This window comes from Eupeodes corollae, chromosome 2, assembly GCF_945859685.1.
Source record: "Eupeodes corollae chromosome 2, idEupCoro1.1, whole genome shotgun sequence".
NCBI lineage: Eukaryota > Metazoa > Arthropoda > Insecta > Diptera > Syrphidae > Eupeodes > Eupeodes corollae.
In genome coordinates this window covers 83,218,218-83,226,717 of record NC_079148.1, presented here as the reverse complement: position 1 = coordinate 83,226,717, position 8,500 = coordinate 83,218,218, and the positions used below count along the sequence as shown (strand labels likewise).

General features: G+C 36.2%; 1 pseudogene; it reads right to left on the bottom strand.

Moving 5' to 3' along the window:
• The window catches only part of LOC129945088 (tyrosine--tRNA ligase, mitochondrial-like), an 11,401-nt pseudogene extending 4,305 nt beyond the window's left edge, over positions 1-7,096 (bottom strand).
• Positions 7,097-8,500: the final 1,404 nt, after the last annotated feature.

Genomic DNA, 8,500 nt, shown 5'->3' with positions numbered 1-8,500 from the left:
TTACTATTACTATTACTATTACTATTTCTATTCCTCTTACTATTCCTATTACTATTACTATTACTATTATATTACTATTACTATTACTATTTACTATTACTATTACTATTACTATTACTATTACTATTACTATTACTATTACTATTACTATTACTATTACTATTACTATTACTATTACTATTACTATTACTATTACTATTACTATTACTATTACTATTACTATTACTATTACTATTACTATTACTATTACTATTACTATTACTATTACTATTACTATTACTATTACTATTACTATTACTATTACTATTACTATTACTATTACTATTACTATTACTATTACTATTACTATTACTATTACTATTACTATTACTATTACTATTACTATTACTATTACTATTACTATTACTATTACTATTACTATTACTATTACTATTACTATTACTATTACTATTACTATTACTATTACTATTACTATTACTATTACTATTACTATTACTATTACTATTACTATTACTATTACTATTACTATTACTATTACTATTACTATTACTATTACTATTACTATTACTATTACTATTACTATTACTATTACTATTACTATTACTATTACTATTACTATTACTATTACTATTACTATTACTATTACTATTACTATTACTATTACTATTACTATTACTATTACTATTACTATTACTATTACTATTACTATTACTATTACTATTACTATTACTATTACTATTACTATTACTATTACTATTACTATTACTATTACTATTACTATTACTATTACTATTACTATTACTATTACTATTACTATTACTATTACTATTACTATTACTATTACTATTACTATTACTATTACTATTACTATTACTATTACTATTACTATTACTATTACTATTACTATTACTATTACTATTACTATTACTATTACTATTACTATTACTATTACTATTACTATTACTATTACTATTACTATTACTATTACTATTACTATTACTATTACTATTACTATTACTATTACTATTACTATTACTATTACTATTACTATTACTATTACTATTACTATTACTATTACTATTACTATTACTATTACTATTACTATTACTATTACTATTACTATTACTATTACACGCGAGATTCGAGGTGTGAGTTTTGTACCAAAAATTAAATTAAGCGACTTTAAAAACGCGGAGTTAAAACCCATTTTTTACATCAACGATTAAATTTTATATTATTATCAAATCTACGTTAAAATAAAAATATATTGTTGTTGTTGTTTAAGTAGGGTCCGCCTGACCGCATACTTCTTCGGCTCATCCGCCGCCATTTTCGACCTTGTCGAAAGAACTCGTTCTCGAATCCGATCACCTGCTTTTGTTGCTTTTGCAAAATAAAGGCTAGGTATACCTGTGGCTGATGAGACCACGGTTGCCCTCAACTTTGCCGATATCTTGCAGCTTACCGAACAAATTTAAATTTTATATCAATAAAACAAAAGCAATGGTTTTAAATTGTGAATCAAACAGTGATATTTGCATAAATAATCAAAAATTTGAAATAGTAAGTGAAATAAAATACTTTGGAGTCTTGATTGATAATCGTTTAAGTTTTAACTCTTATGTTGATTATATTTGTAAGAAAATTTTGGTAGAATCAGAAAAAGAATTTCAAAATCAACTGCTATAAATGTTCATAATAATATTATTAAACCTCACTTTGAGTATTGTTCTTTTCATGTGCAATACCATAATGATGAATCGCTTGCAAGAACTTCAAAATAAAGGAATGAGAGTAATTTTGTTGTGCAATAGACTGACGCACATAGAAGACATGTTAAGACAATTATATTGGCTCAGTATTAACCAAAGAATTATATTTATTGTTTTGTTAAAAATAAAATAAATTGAGTAGCGCAACAGTCCGTTGAAAACTGGGGCCAAGTGACTTACAACTCTTAGCCATTCCTGTGTGCGAGCAATGTTGCTAGAAATGGAGGGGACCTACAGTTTATATGCCGAATCCGGCACTCTTTATGACAAGAATTACTCTTGGAGAATTTGTAAATTCCTCGCAAAAGGCAGTACCCGTGAAAAGACTTTAGATGGCATAGGCAGGGATCGAACCAAAGACCTCTTGCATGACAGTCCATCGCACTTTTTTTTCCAATTCATTTCTATTTATTCAATCTTAAACCTATCTTAAAGCTAGACAAAAATTCATAAAACTAGCCTAATTATCCATAACTTACAACTAACTTAATGATCTCATACGGACAATCTAAGTTAAACTATAACACTTAAAACTAATGCCTTGCGTCCCTAAGATCTATTTTACTTCATTTAAATTTTATTTATTTTTGTATTTATTAGAAAATTTGAACAAAAAACTAATATCAATATCCTTTTTTATTTATTTTACTTACAAACTACCTAACATAAAACTTATAACTAACTTAAACTACCTAATCTACCTATAAACTACTTAAAACTAGAACAACCACAGCAGCAAATCTAACTATCTAATATTTTTGTTTTTCATATTTTGTTGTCTTTTATTTTCTTTTTTTCTTATATATGTTTTTAATGTTTTTTTTTTAATACTTTTTTTTCGTGCCACCATGCCTATTCTACTTACAACTAAACCTTAATACTATTAAACAAGTATGTAAGCCGGCCAAGGCTTAAAACCTCATCCCGACTACCCACTATCAAGTGCCGATTAAAGCCACCAAAACTGGTTCTCCTGCTTCACCCTATCAGTTCGGTTCGGACACAGCCCTATTGAACCGAAGGAGCTCCGCCTTGTGCCATGACGTCCCGATTGTACGGGAGTCGCCTATCCACGGTTCTTCGTCTGACGTGGTAGATTAACGGAACTGCCAATCTATCCTGTATCAGACCACATTTGTCTAAAAAGAGGAATGCTTCTGGTGGAATGAAGCTGCTCAAGCGAGCACTTTCAAAATACTCGTCGTTCGGATAGAACGCCCCGAAAAATAAATTGTTGGTCGAAGACATAGCTCTTGCAATGTGACCTCGAACGAGTTTTATCACGAAATTGTCAATTCTGTTGATTCGAGCCACGTTGTATAGGACCTCGTTAGAATAATAATGCACATAAGAAGACTCGGCTGTTCGATATAAGCCGGTACAGCGTCGTAAACACTGTCGCTCGAACACCCGAAAGTTCTCCATCTGGGAAGGGGCAACGTTGAACAACACAGGACAACCATAAACAATCATCGGCCGTATGAGGGCCATGTAGCAAATAACCTTTACTCTGGGGTCAAGTCGACTGCTAAAAAATAGCCGTTTCGTCAGAGCAAACGCTCCTCTGGCCCTGGTGAGAGCAGCATTTATGTGTCTGTCGAAATATAAATACTGATCTAATCAGATACCGAGGTACTTCACTACACTTTTGCTCGCTAATGGCTGCCCGTGAAGATCAACGATGACCATCTTGCGCCAATTCTTACCATTATCCCTCGTGGCTTCCGTCAGTAAATATCTTAGTACAACGTTGGATATACCATCGACACCTGCTGACTTTTTATTTTTTATTGACTTGAAGATGAGTTGAAGCTCAACCTTCGTCACTAACAAGGGACTTGGTCCCGTTTGCTCGGCGATTATGGCATTTGCCAAGGAATTGTCATTGAACCGCATGAAACCGCGGTTCTCAGATCGCCAATGTGTGATATCATTACGGAGGTAAAAGTGATTAAGTAGGGCTCTGTTTTCCAGGTCGTGGTTGGGGCGAATGCTAACATTCACCTTGTACACTTGCTGGAAAGCAGCTCCCACCGCCTCCACTTTTTCCTTCGGATCTTCAATTATATAAAAGTCATCGTCAAAAATGGCTTCCTCTGGATCTATTTGCGCTGTCATGAGTACGTCTCTGTTCTCTTCAGTTCTTTGGAGTTTCAGACTCGGAAGGTCATTGTCGTTCTTTTTCCTGAATATCTTCTTGATTTTGGGGAACATACTAGGGTCACTCAAATTAACTGACTGGATCTTAGGGTCCCAGTACTTGTTAATTGATAGCCTGTAGTTCACCTTAATCAACAGATTGACATTTTTTATTGACGACTTCAGTGTCTTAACCTCCAAGTCGTGTGGGTCTGTAAGTCGTCTGTACAAATTTTTGAGCCTTGTCAGTAAGCCACTCTTGTGCCTACGTAGTGCGTCAATTGTCGCGTTACTGTAAGCGTCCATTTGGTCCCGTTCTTTGTACTTTGGAATTGTGTGTTCCATCGTTCGTTTTATTGTTTCGTCCATCTGTTGTAAATGTTGGTCAATTTCTGTATTTGTCAGGTTCTGTTGTTTGGTGGGGCTATGTCACTCGAACGAAGTTCTCTCGCTTAGGCGTTGGTGAAACGAGGCAAACGCATCTTACTGTAATTGTAAGAGTGCGTTGCAACGTATTTTTCCAATTCCACACGTTCGTTCGGAATCTGCATTACAGCAGCCAGTCCGCAGTGATCACTGTCGTACTCGATTCATCAAATTAAAAAGATGGTTACCTCTGGGATTATTATGTTGATTTCCCCAATCTTCATGTTTTGCGTTCAAATCATTGGCCAAGATAAAATAGTTTTCTTCCAAGCTCAGTTTAAGTTCCCTAAAAACAATCTCGAGTTCTGATGCAAAGTAAGTGACATGCGGAGCTCCAGCCGCATAAGCCGCAATCATATACATCCGCTTCCCTTGAGTGAGAAAGATGCATACAACGCAAACTTCTAGCATCTTGAGCTTTCGCAATTCATTGTTATATATGACTTTATAATTAATGCCTTTTCATATAAAGGGAGCGACACCGCCCCTTGAATGGAGTCGGGCCGGTCTCTTCTTACGATATTGTAATTCTTATGAGTCAATTTGTGTTTGTGGTTTAGCTTAGTTTCGCTAGCCATAAACACATCGGGACCGTAGTCTGTCAACAATTGGAACATATTGGCTCTTCGTTCAATCCTAATCAGTGAATTTACATTCACAGCTATTACTTTTAGGCGGCCATTATTGTCTAAATTGCGCCAGGCCATGCAACAAAGAGTAGAGATGATCTACCCTTTTGCCTTGCTCCTTTATCCTGTTAGTTGACCTTGAATGCTCAACAACAAGGCTACAATGTCAGGCTGCACCTCTGGTGCCTTAGGCAAAGGGGCCTTTGGGGCAACCGTTGGTGGAGCCTGTCTCGTGTTCCCATTCCCTGACACCATTTGGGCGTAGGAAAATTTGGGGTCCACGAATTTTTGTATTGGAGCCTGTTGAACTGTTCGACTTCTTTCGGCTTTTTGGCTGGCCTGTTTTAGCTTTATTTCTTGGACCTTAGGGCAACCTCTATGGCTAGCCGGATGCCCTTGGTTTCCGCAAAGGACACACTTGAGCAGGGTCAAATCCTCAACCCGCTCATTCTTCAGCTTGCACTCTCCTTCTTTGTGGGTTTCTTCGCACCTCACACAACGCAACTGCATATTGCAGTTGGAATTGGCATGGCCAAACCTCTGGCACTTCGTGCATTGTAGAATGTCGTCGTGCCTTTTTAATGTCTCCCAGCGTACAGCTTGATTGTCGAGAGATTCGATTCTCTTAACACTCTCAAAACTGCTTTGGGGCGATAATTTTACGAGGAACATTGGCAGCCTATAACAACCTCGCCTGGACTTCACCGTAGTGAAAGGCTTGACCCCGATAAAATCGAGATCGTCACTGGCTTTTTGGTGGGGCTCAGCAAAGAGCTCCTCCGGTTCCGTGCAGGAACTTATGCCCTTCAGAAGGACCGTCTTAAATATCTCACTTTTAGGAGTGTAGCTGAAGAACTCAGCTGTGGCCTCTTTTAGTAGCTCTTTCACTAACTTGTATTCGGCCAGTGAGAAGCACTTTACCGAATAACTCTTTTCTTTTTCGTTTAAAATTTTTATAAGGAATTTGCCCTTAGTGGCCGACTTACATACCCTATTAATGTCCTGTATGTCAACCCGGTATGTCCTAATAGGTGGCACCTTTTCCTTCTTAGGCTGTGGTTGTTTCTGGTGTTGCTGCTGCTGCAGTTTCTGCTGCTACTGTTTCTGCTGCTGCTACAGGATTGGTTGTTGCTGCAGCTGTTTTGGCTCTTCTTGTAGCCGTTGTTTGGCTTTTGTTGAGGTTGTTGGGCCCTCAACACTTGGGCCTGCTGTTGCTGGCGGTGTCTTTTTAAAATGCTCCGCTCCTGAGATTTTGGAAGCGGGCTTGTTTTGTGGTTGTTGCTGCTGTGGTTGTTGTTGCTTTTTTTGTTTTCCTGTTGTTTTTGTTGCTGTTGACGTTGCGCCGCCTCTTCTTGGCGGCGCGCCTCTTGCTTCAGCTTTAACTGTCTAAGGAGGGGCTCCATTTCCTCCTTAAGCTTTTTGAGGTTTTGCTCAAACTGGCTGATGGCAGCCTGTTTGGCTTGCAGGGCCTCCACCAGTTTTGTTTTGTTTCTTCTTGGAGGTCCCCCTCTCCCTCCAACACGTTCTTTGTTGACGGCACTGGCACTGGCTCTGGCTCCGATAGGATTGAATACCTATTATTCGGAGACCTGTAGTGGCCCTCTCGATCTTCGGAAATGTATTCCGTTTTCTCAGACTCAGCATAGTCTGAGAAGTCACTTTCAGTGGTAAAGCCCCCTCTACCACTCCCTTACATTTTTTTTATTGTCCTGCCGCTTAGCCGAATTGGTTCTTTTAATCTTGTTTGGGCTTTGTTTTTTTAATTTTCTTTTTTGCATTCTGGACGTTGACTGGTCAGAAGCCTGACCTGATGTTGTTGCAGTTGTTTTTGGTTCCCTCTGCTGGCACCACCGCAACATCGCCTGATATGTTGGCAGAGGTATCTTTCGATACCCCTGCTCTTTTCTCCTTCTCCATCTCCTTTTCTTCCCAACAGATAAAATCAACAATTTCTCTAGAGTCTGGAGAGATGGAGAAGGAGAAAAGAGCAGGGGTATCGAAAGATACCTCTGCCAACATATCAGATGTTGTTGCGGTTGTTTTTGGTACCGCTGCTGGCACCACCGTAACATCGCCTGATATGTTGGCAGAGGTATCTTTCGATACCCCTGCTCTTTTCTCCTTCTCCATCTCCTTTTCTTCCCAACAGATAAAATCAACAATTTCTCTGTTGTGAAAAAAAGCAATTAAATTTTTCGTTGACTCCGGCTGGGAATCGAACCCACGACCCTTGAATCTGCTTTCGGACGCCACTTTTTTTTTAATTCACTTTTATTAATTCAATCTTAAACCTATCTTAGAGCTAGACAAAAATTCATAAAACTAGCCTAATTATCCATAACTTACAACAAACTTAATGGTCCCATACGGACACTCTAAGTTAAACTATAACACTTAATACTAATGCCTTTCGGCCCTAAGATCTATTTTTCTTAAATTTATATTTTATTTATTTCTGTATTTATTAGAAAATTTTGAAATAAACTAATATCAAGATCCTTTTTTTTACTTAAAAACTACTTAAAATAAGGTCCTTAATATAAAACTTAAAACTAACTTAAGCTACCTATTCTACCTATAAAAACTACCTTTTCTACTTAAAACTAGAACAACCACAGCAGCAAATCTAACTATCTAACATTTTTGTTTTTCATATTTTGTTATCTTTTTTTTTATCAAATGAAAACACTTCTTCACTCGCTGAAAGTCAAAGAACGACTGACCAGAGAGAAAAAACTAATCGAGAGAGCCAAATTTCCTCGTCTCCGTCCCTTTGAAACCTCTTACTCTCATTTTTTATAGCGTGTTGAATTCGTATCGGTGTATACATGTTTTCACCTCGAAGAGTAGAGAGAATCGAGACATTTGATATTTCTTTCTCTCTCTGGTTTTCACAAATTAATTCTAGCAAACAATTTTCGTTTGTCAATAAATTACGGTAAACGTTAAAACGGAAGATTGTGGTGAATTTGTTTTTCTTTTCTCTTTCTTTGAGTTACAGATAGATGGCATTTACAACCAAAATCAGAAAAGATGTGTTCAGAAAGAGTGTATAACAAGGTTAAGGTTTTTTAGACTAGACTTTATTTGTTATGAACATGTACATGTTTTTTATAAATGTATGTTATGTTTATTTCAATAGTAATACCTTAACTTATAACTTAACTGCTGTCTTATCAAAAATATACTGCATTGAAATATTATTGCGGTATAAATCGATATTTTCTGGAACTTAGTGTTAACGTAACATTTATTTGTCATGAATTAGTCTTTCAGCTGTTTTATACACCAAAAAAATTAATAATGAAATTTGGCTGCGATAATAATTACTTGAACACAGCTTTTTCTATGTTTATAGTTATTCAGGTCTAGCCCTTAACTTATATTTGCATTTATTTATGAATAGCCTAAAAAGTTTAGCAAACATCTATGAATAACCCACAATGCACTTTCAAAACAAAATACACTTATAAAAATGATGCATAAGACTTAAATTTTGGTTGAAAAACAAATTTGTATATTCTCTTCACAAAA